The 17588-nt window shown below is 49.2% G+C and overlaps 2 protein-coding genes across 5 annotated transcripts in view; one reads left to right on the top strand and one right to left on the bottom strand.

Moving 5' to 3' along the window:
- Window positions 1-398, bottom strand: part of LMF2 (lipase maturation factor 2) — a 242632-nt gene extending 242234 nt beyond the window's left edge. Inside the window, exon 1 of the mRNA XM_063926648.1 lies at window positions 303-398. The gene's annotated coding sequence lies outside the window, so the exon portion shown is untranslated. The remainder of the gene's footprint in view (window positions 1-302) is intronic.
- NCAPH2 (non-SMC condensin II complex subunit H2) overlaps window positions 1-17588 on the top strand; it is a 272518-nt gene that overhangs the window by 1359 nt on the left and 253571 nt on the right. The window lies entirely within an intron of this gene.

Raw genomic sequence — 17588 nt, 5'->3', positions numbered from 1 at the left:
ATAATATGAAAGCTGTTTGAGCGATTGAGACGCTAAGAAAACCCTTTACAGTAACTAGTGAAAACACAAGACCTGGTTTGGATTTAAAAACCACTCTGGCTCTAACACCTTCGTGGATGATTCTTTAGAGTAAAAAGGGAAAAACAGTACAGCTTATACACTACAAAACTAACATCAAAATCTAAACAGAATAACAAGGAATAATATGAACAATAGCATACAATTACAAACGCAAGCAAACAGAATGAGAATAAATGGCAAACACTAAGGATAATAAAATGGCTACAGAGAACAATACATACGTGGGAATGATTCGCAAGTGCGTCCTGGATCCAGCCCTCAGCATTCAATGAGAGCCTTTCAGAGAGAGTGAGTGACTGGCCCAGGCAATGGTGGTCCTTATATACACAGCATACAGTAACAATACAATGGTCCCTATAATCTTATTGTTCATTGGACACAGGAATGTGTCTCTGCATTATAACAAAAGGTCATAGGTGGGTTTGAACAGGTGGGCTGTGTCTTTCTCCAACTGCTCAGGTGGGAGGTATCCTCAGGATTCCCGCCGCATGGATAATGAACAGCAAATACAGTAAATGTCCATAAACTACTTTTGTACATTACTATACGCAGGAGCGAGCAATCTTTTCCTAACCAACACCGAAATGTTACCATTAAAATACTCTACAGCTGGATACTAGACACCACTGTTCAACCTTTATCTGACCCTTCCTATCATGCAAAGAGGGATCTCTCTGTCCAAGAACCGTTTAAACTAAACATACTTGCTGACATTGTTAAGGGGAATATTATCTATAAAACACACTATTTGGGTTAAATATGTTGCGATCGAGTCGCTAGCTAGACGCTTACAAACTCCGCCGTAAATACACATCTCCATGCGCAGGAGACGTTGGAGCGTCCCCTACGCAACCTGAGGGGATGCGTACGCACGGGGGAGTGGGTGCACGAGCAACGGGCATGTGCATTGGGGTTAGTACAAGGCATGTGAATCATGATATTTTTCGACTTTGACAAGGGTCACTCGTCGCTCTATTGAATAGCGCCGGGAGCAAACTCCCGGCGCTATTCAACTGTCGGAGAATAGAATTGACCCCTTTGTGGTTAATTCAATTCAGCGTGACATGAAAAGCTTCAGGTAGGAGGTCCTGGAGCTATTCCGTTGACCTCACTGTTATGTCGGAGAATGCAGGTTCTCGCTCCTTAAACCAGGTATTTAGTTGCGAGAACGGGCTTTCTCCGACTTAAGTGCATGCCGCAATTATGTTTGTGCCTCTTTAAAGGCAGGAAACAGCATTGCGGCACTAGAATAGTCGGATTTCTGCTTGCACCACAGGAGGGTTGCGAGAAGAAATCCTTTGGTCAGGCATTATAGTGTGTTCAATTGAATAGCTCTGGACCTCCTTCCTGGTACTAATTATATTGCATTGCATTGACCCCATTTAGTTTAGTCCAGTGGTTCCCAAACTAGGTGATGTGACTCCCTGGGGTACTTGCGGGGTGCCCTGGGTTGATGATCCAGGAACAATTCAAATTATTTATGGTCAGAGTAATAGGCAAAATCAATGCTTGTGGCTTCCAATCATAAAATATGTACAAACAAGCAAATCCTGTCCCTCATAGCATAATTAAACGTAAGTATGACATATAAACAAAAATAAGATTTTACTTACCGGTAAATCTATTTCTCGTTGTCCGTAGAGGATGCTGGGGACTCCGTAAGGACCATGGGGAGAGACGGGCTCCGCAGGAGACATGGGCACTTTAAGAAAGAATTTAGTTCCTGGTGTGCACTGGCTCCTCCCTCTCTGCCCCTCCTCCAGACCTCAGTTAGGGAACTGTGCCCAGAGGAGATGGACAGTACGAGGAAAGGATTTTTGTTAATCCAAGGGCAAGATTCATACCAGCCACACCAATCACACCGTATAACTTGTGATAACAATCCAGTAAACAGTATGACAATAACATAGCATCAGTTCACGCCCGATGCAACAATAACGTAATCCTTATTTAAGCAATAACTACATACAAGTATTGCAGAAGAAGTTCGCACTTGGGACGGGAGCCCAGCATCCTCTACGGACTACGAGAAATAGATTTACCGGTAAGTAAAATCTTATTTTCTCTAACGTCCTAGAGGATGCTGGGGACTCCGTAAGGACCATGGGGATTATACCAAAGCTCCCAAACGTGCGGGAGAGTGCGGATGACTCTGCAGCACCGATTGAGCAAACATGAGGTCCTCCTCAGCCAGGGTATCAAACTTATAGAATTTTGCAAAGGAGTTTGTACCCGACCAAGTAGCAGCTCGACACAGCTGTAGTGCCGAGACCCCTCGGGCAGCCACCCAAGAAGAGCCCACTTTCCTAGTGGAATGGGCCTTGACCGATTTTGGTAACGGCAAACCAGCCGTAGAATGCGCTTGCTGAATCGTGTTACAGATCCAGCGAGCAAGAGTCTGCTTTGAAGCAGGGCCACCAAGCTTGTTGGCTGCATACAGAACAAACAGTGCTTCAAAGCCCTGACCACATCAAGGGACTCGGAATCCTCTAAGTCCAGTGTAGCCACAGGCACCACAATAGGTTGGTTCATATGAAAGGATGAAACCACTTTTGTCAGGAACTGAGGACGTGTCCGCAAATCCGCTCTATCCATATGGAAAACCAGATAGGGGCTTTTATGTGATAAAGCCGCTAATACCGACACTCGCCTAGCCGAAGCTAGGGCTAATTACATGACCACCTTCCAAGTGAGATATTTCAACTCCACCGTTTTCAGTGGTTCAAACCAGTGTGACTTTAGGAAGTCGAAGACCACATTAAGGTCCCAAGGCGCCACCGGAGGCACAAACGGAGGCTGAATATGCAGTACTCCCTTAACAAAAGTCTGAACTTCTGGGAGAGAAGCCAATTCTTTTTGAAAGAAAATGGATAGGGCTGAAATCTGGACCTTAATGGAGCCTAATTTAAGGCCCAAATCCACTCCAGTTTGTAGGAAGTGAAGGAAACGGCCCAGATGGAATTTTTCCGTAGGAGCATCCCTGGCCTCACACAAAGAAACATATCTTCGCCATATACGGTGATAATGTTCTGCTGTTACTTCCTTCCTAGCCTTTATCAGCGTAGGGATAACCTCAACCGGAATACCTTTTTCTGTTAGGATCCGGCGTTCAACTGCCATGTCGTCAAACGCAGCTGCGGTAAGTCTTGGAACAGACAGGGTCCCTGTTGCAACAGGTCCTGCCTTAGAGGAAGAGGCCACGGATCGTCCGTGAGCATTTCCTGCAGATCTGGATACCAGGTCCGTCGTGGCCAATCTGGAACAACGAGGATTGTTCTCACTCCTCTTCTTCTTACTATTCTCAACACCTTGGGTATAAGAGGAAGAGGAGGAAATACATAGACGGACCGGAACACCCACGGTGTCACAAGGGCGTCTACCGCTACTGCCTGAGGGTCTCTGGACCTGGCGCAATACCTCTGTAGCTTTTTGTTGAGGCGGGACGCCATCATGTCTATCTGTGGCAGTTCCCACCGACTCACAATCTGTGCGAAGACTTCTGGATGAAGTCCCCACTCTCCCGGGTGTAGGTCGTGTCTGCTGAGGAAGTCTGCTTCCCAGTTGCCCACTCCCGGAATGAACACTGCTGACAGTGCGCTTACATGATTCTCCGCCCAGCGAAGAATCCTGGTAGCTTCCGCCATTGCCGCTCTGCTCCTTGTGACGCCTTGGCGGTTTACATGAGCCACTGCGGTGATGTTGTCTGACTGGATCATAACTGGTTGGTCGCGAAGTAAGGCCTCCGCTTGACGTAGGGCGTTGTATATGGCCTTTAGTTCCAGGATGTTGATGTGCAGACAAGTCTCTTGACTTGACCAAAGACCCTGGAAATTTCTTCTGTGTGACTGCTCCCCAACCTCGGAGGCTTGCGTCCGTGGTCACCAGGATCCAATCCTGAATGCCGAATCTGTGGCCCTCGAGAAGGTGAGCACTTTGCAGCCACCACAGGAGTGACACCCTGGCCCTGGGGGACAGGGTGATCAACCGATGCATCTGTGGATGTGATCCGGACCACTTGTCCAACAGATCCCATTTGAAATTCCTCGCATGGAACCTGCCAAAGGGAATGGCCTCGTATGAGGCCACCATCTTTCCCAGGACTCGAGTGCAATGATGCATGGACACCTGTCTTGATTTCAAAAGGTTCCTGACCAGAGTCATAAGTTCCTGGGCTTTTTCTATCGGAAGATAAACGCTTTTCTGGGTCGTGTCCAGAATCATGCCCAAGAAAGGCAGACGAGTCGTAGGAACCAACTGCGACTTTGGGATATTAAGAATCCAGCCGTGTTGTTGTAACACTTTCAGTGAAAGAGATACGCTGTTCAGCAACTGCTCTCTTGATCTCGCTTTTATGAGGAGATCGTCCAAGTACGGGATAATTGTGACACCCTGCTTGTGCAGGAGCACCATCATTTCCGCCATTACCCTGGTGAAAATCCTCGGAGCCGTTGAGAGACCAAACGGCAACGTCTGAAATTGGTAATGACAGTCCTGTACCGCAAATCTTAGGTACACCTGATGAGGTGGATAAATGGGGACATGAAGGTACGCATCCTTTATGTCCAGTGACACCATAAAATCCCCCCCCCCCCCCTTCCAGGCTGGCGATGACCGCTCTTAGCGATTCCATCTTGAACTTGAACCTCTTCAAGTATAGGTTCAGAGATTTTAAATTCAATATGGGTCTGACCGAACCGTCCGGTTTCGGAACCACAAACATGGTCGAATAATAACCCCTTCCCTGTTGAAGGAGGGGAACCTCGACCACCACCTGCTAAAGATACAATTTTTGTATTGCATTTAACACTATCTCCCTCTCTAGGGGGGAAGACTGTAGGGCCGATTTGAAAAACCGTCGAGGAGGCACCTCTTCGAATTCCTGCTTGTAACCCTGAGACACAATTTCTATTGCCCAGGGATCCACCTGGGAGTGAACCCATATGTGGCTGAAATTCCGAAGACGCGCCCCCACTGGCCCCGACTCCGCCAGTGGAGCCCCAGCGTCATGCGGTGGATTTTGCAGAGGCCGGGGAGGACTTCCCTTCCTGGGAACTAGCTGTATTGTGCAGCTTCTTTCCTCTGCCCCTCCCTCTGGCAAGAAAGGACGCACCTCGGACTTTCTTGTTTCTTTGTGAACGAAAGGACTGCATTTGATAATGCGGTGCTCTCTTAGGCTGTGAGGGAACATAAGGCAAAAAATTTGACTTTCCAGCCGTAGCTGTGGAGACCAGGTCCGAGAGACCTTCACCGAACAATTCCTCACCCCCCTGTAAGGTAAAACCTCCATATGTCGTTTAGAGTCGGCATCACCTGTCTATTGCCGAGTCCACAGGACCCTTCTGGCAGAAATCGACATAGCGTTTATTCTAGAACCCAGCAGACTAATGTCTCTTTGAGCATCTCTCATATAAAGGACAGCGTCTTTAATATGCCCCAGGGTCAATAAAACAGTATCCCTATCTAGGGTATCAAACTCCTCTGATAAGGTATCAGTCCATGCCGCTACTGCACTACAGACCCAGGCCGACGCGATTGCCGGTCTGAGCAAGGTACCTGAATGTGTATAAATGGACTTCAGGGTACCCTCCTGTTTGCGATCAGCAGCATCCTTGAGGGTAGCCGTATCCTGGGATGGCAGGGCTACCTTTTTGGATAAGCGTGTTAAAGCTTTGTCCACCCTAGGGGAGTATTCCCATCGTAACCTGTCCGTTGGCGGGAAAGGATACGCCATAAGAATCCGTTTGGAAATCTGCAGTTTTTTATCTGGAGATTCCCAAGCTTTTTCACATAACTCATTCAGTTCGTGTGAGGGGGGAAAAGTTACCAAAGGTTTCTTTCCCTTAGACATATAAAGCATACTTGCCTACCTGACCCTCTCCATGAGGGAGAAAATGCTCTGTTCCTGGACTTTCCTGGTAATGTATGATTGCCATCACCTGTGGTGAGCTGGGTAATTGATAAGAAAGGTGTTTCACCACAGGTGATGGCAATCATACATTACCAGGAGAGTCCAGGAACAGAGCATTATCTCCCTCATGGAGAGGGTCAGGTAGGCAAGTATGATATAAACCCTTGTGTCAGGGACAGGGGTTTCCTCTGTGATGTGCAAAACTTCCTTAATTGCTATAATCATATATCGGAGTGATTTAGCCAACTTTGGCTGTAACTTTGCATCATCGTAATCGACACTGGAGTCAGAATCCATGTCGGTATCTGTGTCAACAATTTGGGATAGTGGGCGCTTATGAGACCCCGACGGTCCTTGCGACATAGTATCAGGCAAGGGTTGAGACCCTGCCTGTCCCAATGCATCAGCCTTGTCTAATCTTTTATGCAATGAATTTACATTATCATTTAAAACCTTCCACATATCCATCCAATCAGGTGTCGGCGCCGTCGGCGGAGACACCACATTCATTTGCTCCCGCTCCTCTCCCACATAGCCTTCCACATCAGACATGTTGACACAAGCGTACCGACACACCACACACACAGGGAATGTCCTTTCTGAAGACAGTTCCCCCACGAGGCCCTTTGGAGAGACAGAGAGAGAGTATGCCAGCACACACCCCAGCGCTATATAACCCAGGAATAACACAGTACCTTAATGTTAACCTAGTAGCTGCTGTTTATATACTTTTTTGCGCCTAATTATGTGCCCCCCCTCTCTTTTCAACCCTCTTCTACCGTGTATCAGCAGGGGAGAGCCTGGGGAGCTTCCTCTCAGCGTGCTGTGGAGAAAAAATGGCGCTGGTGAGTGCTGAGGGAGAAGCCCCGCCCCCTCGGCGGCGGGCTTCTGTCCCACTTAAATTTTATTTCTTTGGCGGGGGCTCATGCATATATACAGTGCCCAGCTGTATATATGTGTTAATTTGCCAGAATGAGGTCCCAAATGCTGCCCAGGGCGCCCCCCCCCTGCACCCTAACAGTGACCAGAGTATGTGTAGGTGTGTGGAGCAATGGCGCACAGCTGCAGTGCTGTGCGTTACCTCCAGTGAAGATCACGAAGTCTTCTGCCGCCTGTGAAGTCTTCTTGCTTCTCATACTCACCCGGCTTCAGTCTTCCGGCTCTGCGAGGGGGACGGCGGCGCGGCTCTGGGACGGACGGCGAGGGTGAGATCCTGCGGTACTAATGGTGTGCAGTAGCCTAAGAAGCAGGACCTAGCTTCAGAGAGTAGGGCTGCTTCTCTCACCTCAGTCCCACGATGCAGAGAGTCTGTTGCCAGCAGAGCTCCCTGAAAATAAAAAACCTAACAAAAAAACTTTCTATCAGCAAACTCAGGAGAGCTCACTGAAAAGCACCCATCTCCTCTGGGCACAGAATCAAACTGCGGTCTGGAGGAGGGGCAGAGAGGGAGGAGCCAGTGCACACCAGGAACTAAATTCTTTCTTAAAGTGCCCATGTCTCCTGCGGAGCCCGCCTTTCCCCATGGTCCTTACGAAGTCCCCAGCATCCTCTAGGACGTTAGAGAAACTTATTTAATATTTCTCTAGCATCCATAAGGGATACTGGGGTCTTAGTACGATGGTGTCCAAAGGAGCCGGTGCACTTTAAATTTCTTCAACTGGGTGTGCTGGCTCCTCCCCACTATGCCCCCTCCCACAGCCAATTTAGAAAAATGTGCCCTCAGATGCGGATGCACACTCTGGAGCTCCAGAGGAATTTTTCTTCAGTTTATTTTAAACTTTGTTATTTTCGGTATACTGTATGGGCAACAATATACTTGCACCTTGGGGGGGGGGGGCGGTGGATGGTTACTGGACTCTGTAAGGTGTCAGATCCCCTTCCCCGCTGCAGGACCACAGTCCTGGGAGGTTGTTGGTACCGCGGGGCACTGCGAAGAGTGGCGAGTACAAACTGGGGACCCCGCTAGGGTCCCCCGGTTCTTTGTGCGGCGCTACGGCAGGGGCGGCATACGGGACCCTCCCTGGGGGGTCCTGCTATGTCCCCCCTGTTAACACTGGCAGCGGAGTGGAAACTAGCGTTCATTGTGATGTTTTACACTCAGAGCGAGACCAGCGGCATTTTGGTGCATTCCTCTGCTTAAAGCTGCAGCAACAAGGACACACAGCTCCTCCAGACTCTCCGGGATACACAGGAAACTGGTACAGGGGTGTATAACATGGGGAGAGCCGCTATTGTACACAAACTAGTGTACTGAAAAGGACAAGAAATCTGGTTTCTACTGTGATAATAGGATTTTAATACCTACCGATAAATCCTTTCTCGTAGTCCATAAGGGATATTGGGGGAAACTAGTATGATGGGGTATAGACTGGGTACAAAGGAGCCAGTGCACTTTAAATTTCTTCAACTAGGTGTGCTGGCTCCTCCCCTCTATGCCCCCACCCACAGGCAGTTCTAGGTAAAAACGTGCCAGAAGGAGAAAGGACATATGAGAGAAGGAACATGATAACAAAGGGTGGCAAGATAGGGATTTACCGGTAGGTATTAAAATCGTATTTTCTCTAACATCCATAAGGGTTATTGGGGAGGGGGGGGGACTAGTAGGGTGGGGATGTCCCAAAGCTTCCAGAATGGGCAGGAATGTGCAGAGACTCTCTGCAGCACCGCCTGCCCAAACTGGGTATCATCCTCTTTGACCTGGGTATCAATTTTGTAAAACTTCACAAGTGTTTTTCACTGACCAGGTAGCAGCTCGGCATAGTTGCAAGGCCGAGACTCCACGGGCAGCCGTCCAGGAAGAGCCCACTGATCTTCACAGTGGGCTTTTAGAGACTTAGGAACTGGTAATGCTGCCAACGCATAGGCCTGTTGGATAGTAAGCCTAATCCAACAAGCAATTGACTGCTTTGGAGCACGGCAACCCTTTATATGCGCATCATTGAGTAAGAACAAGGAATCCGTTATTCTGGCTCGAGCTGTGCGCTTGACATAGATCTTCAAGGCCGCACAGCATCCAATGCCTCCGGAGGAGCAGAAGCGTCAGAACTGGACGGAACCACAATAGGTTGATTCAGCTGAAACGCGGAGACTACCTTCGGCAGGAACTGCTGTCTAGTCCGGAGCTCTGCTCTGTCCTCGTAAAAGACCCAGTACGGACTATCTTACGTCCTAGAGGATGCTGGGATCCACATTAGTACCATGCGGTATAGACAGGTTGATAATGTCGATATTATCTTAAACCATAAAGCTATACCTTTAAACACACTTTTACCATGGAGCCGCTGAGGCCGCTAGACTTAATACACACGCTACGTACTTTGTACGCTATTTGCGTACAGAGTCCTGTACCTTGTACGGACTTAGCGTACAAACGCCGCGCTGGGGGTACAAAGTACACACAGCGCGCGCGCACTCTTGATATACTTTAAACCTTATTAGTAATGCAATGCAATGATATTATTACACTCTAAACCTTATGCAGCAAAGCACTGCAATGATGTTACACCTAAAACCTTATGCAGCGCTGACGGTACAAAGTACCCGCAGCGCGTACACACCTTTATCAATACACTTTTAAACCTTTTACAGTTAGGTAATGTAATACGCTTTAAACCTCTAGCAGGGAAAAGAGGACACAACACCGATTTGTAGTTAAACACTGGGCTCTGACACCTCAGCGTATATATCTGGAAGGGGATAACAATACAATTTATACACTATAATACAACAGAGTAAATGGCTACAGTCAATGTACATACGTGAGAATATTCGCATGCGCTTCCTGGTCCAGTCCTCCGCTAATCAGGTAGATAGCGTATTAACGTATTATCTTCTGACCGGCCAGGCAGCAACAGGCTTTTTATACACTACTTCCAAAAGCAATACAATGGATACTGCAATCCCTGTCCATTGGACACAGAGATGCATCTTTACATTACAGGAGAGGTCATAGGTTGATTTGAAAAGGTGGGCGATGTCTTCCTCAACTGCTCTTGTGGGTGGTCTCCTCTGGATTCCCGCCACATACATAATATACAGTTTATATCTATATTCTACTTCTGCACATAACTATACGCAGGAACATGCGATCTTCCTCTAACCAACACCAGAATGTTACCCTTAAAATACCCTACAGCTGGATACTAGACATCACCTTCTAACCTTAGTCTGTCCCTTCCTATCATGCAAAGGCGAATCCCTTAGTCCTGGAATCATTTAAACTGTTGATAATTGCTGATCTGGTGCAGGGGGGGCTATGTGTACAATGTGCACTATTTGGATTAAATATGTAATGTTTTGATAACCCTCTATGCGCTCACAAACTCCGCCGTAAATACCCATACCACGCGCAGGACCGCGGGAGCGACCATACGCAAATTGCGGATATGTGCACGCACGGCGGAACAAGTGCACGCGCAGCGGGCATGTGTGTGTTGTTAGTACGTGGTGTGTATACTACAATATTTTTCGACTTTGACAAGGTCTTTTTGACAAAGGGGAGAGAATCCTTGAAACCGGTTGAAGTTTTTATGCTGTGACGACCATCCATCAGCTGCGGGACGTGTGTTGCAGTATTTGTGTGTTTTTATGCTTCATGAATAAATTCGTGTACATTTTTAAGCACTACCGTCTGCCTGTCTCCTGTCTGCAGTGAGTGGAGAAATAAAAAGAAACCTTTCAGTGCACTCGAGACTGAACTTCAATGTAAGTGTCATTCTTATGCAGTGATCGCAAAAACGCGCTATAGCGCGTATTTTACCCCATAATGAGAATCGGGGACTCGCTTTTACAAAATGAGTGCGTCCCTGGGGACGCGCTCCGTTGTAAGCAGTCCTGTAGCTCCTTTGATCTCTCCGCCGGGTCCCGCTGCCAATCTTGTGGCTTCTTTGAAGTTTCTGGGTCCAGCGGCCAATCCTGTGGTGCCTTTTAGGTCTCCTGGTCCAGCGGCCAATCACAATAGTCTCCCTCTCATACCCCTCCAATAGCGAGGCTTCCAGGAGGACTGTTTGTTAGACGGGGAGGAGGAGCTGTTGCTACCTTTCACTCCCATATGCAGCTGCGGCACCCGGCGTACTCAGAAGGCTGACCGAACTGCAGCGTTAACAGGCTTTATCGGCGGCCACCTGTCTCATCCCCATCCCGGTGCTGCTATGCACTTCTACCCCTCACCGCCGCGGCCACTCAGAACTCGGCGTTGTGGATGCCGCGCCTAGCCTTGGAATTTACTGGCGCATGCCCCCGCATCCTGAGTGGCCGTGAGGGGGAGAAGTGCATAGCAGCGCCGGGATGGGGAGGAGACAGGTGGCCACCGAGAAAGCCTATTAACGCTGCAGTTCGGTACGCCGGGTGCCGCAGCTGCATACGGGAGTGAAAGGCACCAACAGCTCCTCCTCCCCGTCTAACAGTCCTCTGTCATTGACCACCTCTCTCTCTTGTGGAGGGACAACATGCTCCAAGTGCTAGCAGAACTCAGGGGCAGCCCTTGTTGGGAGAGAAATGACACTGTCAGTGATAGCCGGGCTATTGGAGGGGTTTGAGAGGGATGGTGAGAGCAGTGCCCAGCATTCACCAACACATATTGACCAGCATAGTTACCCCACCCCCATATACCCACACCCTCCAAAGCCACACAGTGCCATCACATGCACCCCACCAACCACACAGTGCCCATTACACACACCCCCAATACCCACACAGTGCCCATTACACACTCTCACAGTGCCAATCATACGCACTCCCCACAACGTGTTCCCGTGATCACTGTGTCTGGGGACGACAACTGGGGGTCCGAGATGGTGGCTATAGTGTGTAACGTGCTCTGCCTGGCGCAACGTGTGTAACGTGCTCTGCCGGGCGCAACGTGTGTAACGCGCTCTGCCGGGCGTAACGTGTGTAACGTGCTCTGCCGGGCGCAACGTGTGTAACGTGCTCTACCGGGCGCAACGTGTGTAACGTGCTCTACCGGGCGCAACGTGCTCTACCTTGTGCAATGTTTATATTTGCTTTACCTGGTGCAATGTGTCTTAAGTGTTCTACCTGGTGCAATGTATATAACGTGCTCTACCTGGTGCAATGTATATAACGTGCTCTACCTGGCGCATTGTGTGTAACGTGCTCTACCGGGCGCATTGTGTGTAACGTGCTCTACCGGGCGCATTGTGTGTAACGTGCTCTACCGGGCGCATTGTGTGTAACGTGCTCTACCGGGCGCATTGTGTGTAACGTGCTCTACCGGGCGCATTGTGTGTAACGTGCTCTACCGGGCGCAGTGTGTATAACGAGCTCTACTGGGCGCAATGTGTATAATAATGTGCTCTAACTGGCGCAACGTGCTCTGCCTGGCGCAATGTGAATAACGTGTTCTACCTGGCACAATGTGTATAATGTGCTCTACTTGGAGCAAAGTTTATGACGTGCTGTACCTGGTGCAATGTGTATAACGTGCTGTACCTGGTGCAATGTGTATAACGTGCTGTACCTGGCGTAGTGTGTATAGGAGGTTCTACATGGTGCAATCTGTATAAGCGGCACTACTGTGTGGTGTAATGTCAATTGGCACTAATATGTGGCCACACCCTTTCCCCATGAAGCCATGCCCCTCAAATTTTGCAGCGCGCCTTCGGCGCGCACTGCCTCTGCTTTATGGTCTAGTAAGGTGGAACACCAATTCACTTTCTACCTAAGGGCACCAAAATGTCTAGTTACAGCTCTGGTGCAGGGTGTCCTGCATGCTACACAGCCCAGCAGCACTGTCACCCCATCCCCCCCATCTTGCAACACTTTTGTAGTGTCCAAACAAGATTAAGATTAATAAGAACCTTCTTTCCGATGGGACCCAGAAAAACACCGGTAGGACCCCAATTTTTGAAAGTGAGGGGTCCCTGGGACCCACTATTTTTTGGGATCAGCGCGATCACTGCTTATGGTTCACTCTGATTGAAAAGAGCACCAGCTATTTCCTATAGCCATAAAGATACCCTTATAGGAACGCGAGGCTGAATATTGATGTGAGTGTCTTTCTAAATACGTGGAGCCATTTGAGGGCAGATTGTGGATGAAGCATTTTGTTTCTAAAACTCCCACATCAGATGTTTTATTGTGAAAGTTCTACTGTTTTAATGTTTTAATAATTTATAAAACCTCAGCAGCGCTAGTTTTTTATCGTTTATTTGTTTGCATGGGTCCACCAGGAGCCATTGGCACTTGAAGAGTTTGAGAGTGTGGGCTGACTCCTCCCTCTATGTCCCTCCTACCAGACTCAGTTTAGAAAATGTGCCCGGAGGAGCCAGTCACAGCTAGAGAAGCTCTCCTGAGTTTTCCTAATAAAATGTTGTTTTTAGAGTTTTTTTGTTTTACAGGGAGTCTTCTGGCAACATCCTCCCTGCAGCGAGGGACTGAGGGCGGGAGCAGTGTCCGCCCTGCGGGGTCTGAGCCACTGTCTCCGCTGACTGGACACTGAGCTCCAGAGGGGTCTGATCGTTCTTATCCACAGGGGACCGCTCGCCCCAGCAGCATGCCGCCACCCCCTTGCGCAGAGCTGAAGAATCTGTGGCGAGTGAGACACCGACCCCCCTAGCAAGCGGGGGGTCGGTGTGAAGATGGTGGCAACAGGGTAGGCGCGCAGTATTCACTGCGCTCCGGGGATGGCTCAGCGGTACAGCTATCTGTAAACAGCACCAGGGGGTTGTAGAAGGGGGGGAGGCTGCAATACGACTGTGTATCCTATTAAGGTGCACAGTCAGCGCTGACAAGGGGTCTCCCTTTGGTAAAAGTGCTGTGTGTTTGGGTTGGCTTCAATCTATGTGTCTTTCTTGCCATTCTTGGGGGTGAAACCCTGTTTGTCCTCCCCTGTGTGTGTGTGTGTGTGTGTGTGTGTGTGTGTGTGTACTGTCTGGTCTTCATTAAGCTATGTCCAGGGACTCTGTGTCATATGCTGCAGAAAATATGTCCTCTCAGGATTATCCCATTCCATGTAATCAGGATTGCACTGGCTTAGCACAGATAACTGCAAGGGAGCCTGAGTGGTTATCCTCTATCAAAACTGATTTCTCAGATTTCTAATGGGGTTGCACAAAATTAATCTGCAACTCGGGCTTTACAGAACTGTAGTATGGCAGTCTGGCCCAGTTCTGGTACCTCAGGGCCCCACGCTGTATATTCCCAAAATCGTGCTCTTGCACAGATCATGCAAGACAACACGGATTCTGATTCTGACACAGCGGAAGGTGACGGGGTTGTGTTGCGGGGGGCAGCATCTCTTGCAAAAGGGGTGCAGTTGATGATAGAGGCCATTAGGGATGTGTTGAATATTGCTGAAACACCACCAAAGCTGGTTGAGGAGGCTTACTTAATGGAAAATAAGAAAGCCTCGCTAACCTTCCCTGCGTCAAAAGAATTAAATGCTATTTTTGAAAAGGCTTGGTAAAACCCTGAGAAAAAATTCCAGATCCCTAAAAGGGTCCAGGTAGCGTTTCCTTTCCCTGACGGTGGATAGGAAAAAAAAATGGGAAAACCCACCTATTGTTGACGCGTCAGTATCCAGACTCAAAAAAGGGTGGTTAAACCTGTTCCAGGATATACCACCTTGAAAGAGCCGGCTGATCGTAAAATTGATAATACGCTCAAATCCATGTACACGGCTTCAGGGGCAATACTACGTTCTACTATTGCCAGTGCTTGGATTGCCAACGCTATAGTAAAGTGGTCAGGCACGTTTCTTGAAGATTTGGATACTATGGATAAGTGTGATGTATAATTGTTTTTGCGTCACATTCAGGATTCAGCAGGATTTCTGGTGGAATCCATTAAAGACCTGGGTTCCATGGCTGCAGGAATTTCTTCCATGTCTGTCTCCGCTCTTCGAGGACTGTGGCTGCGTCAGTGGTCTGCCAATGCGAAATCCAGGAGAAGTGTGGGGTCCCTACCCTATACAGGTCAGGCTCTCTTTGGGGAAGCGCTAGATGCGTGGATCTCCACGGCTACATCGGGTAAGTCCCCTTTTCTTCCCTCAGCTACACCTGCTCCGAAGAAACCCTTTTCTTCAGCTGAATCACAGCCCTTTCGGGCTGCCAAGCCCAGAAAGGCCAGGCCGTCCAACACCTTCTTTCGGGGAGGTCGGCCCAAGTCCAAGAAACCTGCTGCTGCAGGTTCCCAGGAACAGAAACCGGCTTCAGGTACACCAGAGTCCTCCGCATGACGGTGGACTGCACGCCCCGGAGGTGAGGCCGGTGGGAGCGACACTGTCATTTTAGTCACATCTGAGTGTCGTCCAACCTGGACCCCTGGGTGTGAGATATGTCTCAGGGTACAGACTAGAATTTCAAAATTCACAGATTTTTCAAATCAGGCTTGCCAGCTCTGCTGGCAGATAGGACTGTCCTGCAAGAAGCCGTCCAGAAGTTGGTGGAGACACAGGTCATTGTGCCAGTATCACCTCATATGCAAAACAATGGTTACGATTCAAACCTATTCGTGGTACAGAAACCGGATGGTTCTGTCAGGCCCATTCTGAACATAAAATCACTAAACCCCTTTCTGAGGGAGTTCAAGTTCAAAATGGAGTCTCTAAGGGCAGTGATATCAGGTCTGGAGGAGGGGGAATTCCTGGTATCCCTGGATATCAAGGATGCGCACCTCCACATTCCGATTTGGCTGCCGCATCAGGCTTATCTCCGCTTCGCATTGTTGGACTGTCATTTCCAGTTCCAGGCCCTGCCATTCGGCCTCTCCACAGCACCCAGGGTATTTTCCAAGGTGATGGCGGAGATGATAGTTCTCCTCCGCAAACAGGGGGTGAACATCATTCCATATCTGGATGATCTGCTGATAAAGGAGAAGCTGTTGCAGTCCATTGTTCTCACGGCCCACCTACTCAGAGTCCACGGTTGTATTCTGAACCTTCCAAAATCACATTTGGAGCCAACCAGGAGGTTGTCCTTTCTGGGGATGCACCTCGACATGGAGGTGCAGAGGGTGTTTCTTCCACAGGTAAAGCATTGGTTATGCAAACAATGGTCTGGGATGTCCTGAAGCCAGCCCGGGTGTCGGTTCATCAATGCATTTGCCTTCTGGGAAAGATGGTGACCTCTTATGAGTCTCTCCAGTATGGGAGGTTTCATGTTTGGTCATTCCAACTGGACCTCCTGGACAAGTGGTCAGGATCTCATCTACACGTGCACCAGAGAATACGTCTGTCGCCAAAGGCCAGGATTTCACTCTTCTGGGAGCTCCAATTACCTCACCTTCTGGAGGGCCGCAAGTTTGGGATTTGGGACTGGATCCTTCTAACAACGGATGCAAGCCTCCGGGGCTGGGGCGCAGTCACTCAGGAGGAAACCTTCCAAGGAAGGTGGTCAAGCCTGGAATCCAGCCTACCAATAATAATTCTGGAACTAAGAGCCGTCTACAACGGTCTTCTCCAAGCGGCCCATCTTCTGCGAGATCAAGCCATTCAAGTGCAGTCAGACAATGTAACTACAGTGGCTTACTTAAACCGACAGTGCGGAACGAAGAGCTGAGCTGCAATGTCAGAGGTAACACGATTCATCTTCTGGGCAGAAAAACACGCGTTGGCGCTGTCGGCAATCTTCATTCCGGGAGTAGACAACTGGGAAGCGGACTTCCTCAGCAGACACTATCTCCATCCAGGAGAGTGAGGACTCCATCTGGAGGTGTTCACGGAGGTAACGGATCTTTAGGGTGTACCTCAAATAGACATGATGGCCTCTCGTCTCAACAAGAAGCTTTGGCGGTATTGTTCCAGGTTGAGGGACCCGCAAGTCGTGGCGGTGGACGCCCTAGTGACTCCGTGGGTCTTCCAGTCGGTGTACGTGTTTCCTCCACTTCTACTCATTCCAAGAGTTCTAAAACTCATAAGGAGAACAAGAGTTCAGGCGATCCTCATTGCACCGGATTGGACTAGAAGGGCTTGGTATGTGGATCTACTTCCTCTTCGGGAGGACCTGCTGCAGCAGGGGCCGATCGTTTATCAAGACTTACCGCGGCTACGTTTGACGGCATGGAGGTTGAACGCCAGATGTTAGCTCAGAAGGGCATTCCGAACAAGGTTATTCCTACTCTGATACAGGCTAGGACAGGAGTAACGTCTAAACATTACCATTGTATTTGGAAAAAATATGTATCTTGGTGCGAGTCAAAGAAGGTTCCTACGGTGGTTTCAACTGGTGGAGTTTCAACTGGGACGGTTTCTCCTCTTCCTGCAAGCAGGTGTGGATATGGGCCTGAGGTTGTGATCCATAAAGTCCCAGATTTCGGCTGCTACCTGGTCGGGGAAGAACACCTTTGTGAAGTTCTACAAGTTTGATACCCTGGCCAAAGAGGCAGTGCTGCAAACGTCACCGCACATTGCCACTCGTTCTGGAAGCTTTGGGACGTCCCCATCGTACTATGTCTCCCCAATATCCCTTATGGATGCTAGAGAAAACAGGATTTTAATTACCTACCGGTAAATCCCTTTCTCTAACGTCCTAGTGGATGCTGGGGACTCCGAAAGGACCATGGGGGATAGCGGCTCCGCAGGAGACTGGGCACAAAGTAAAAGCTTTAGGACTAGCTGGTGTGCACTGGCTCCTCCCCCTAT

Source organism: Pseudophryne corroboree, chromosome 6, assembly GCF_028390025.1.
Source record: "Pseudophryne corroboree isolate aPseCor3 chromosome 6, aPseCor3.hap2, whole genome shotgun sequence".
NCBI classification, from domain to species: Eukaryota; Metazoa; Chordata; class Amphibia; order Anura; family Myobatrachidae; genus Pseudophryne; species Pseudophryne corroboree.
The sequence above is the reverse complement of the archived record's forward strand: the minus strand, read 5'-3'. Positions and strand labels throughout refer to the sequence as shown.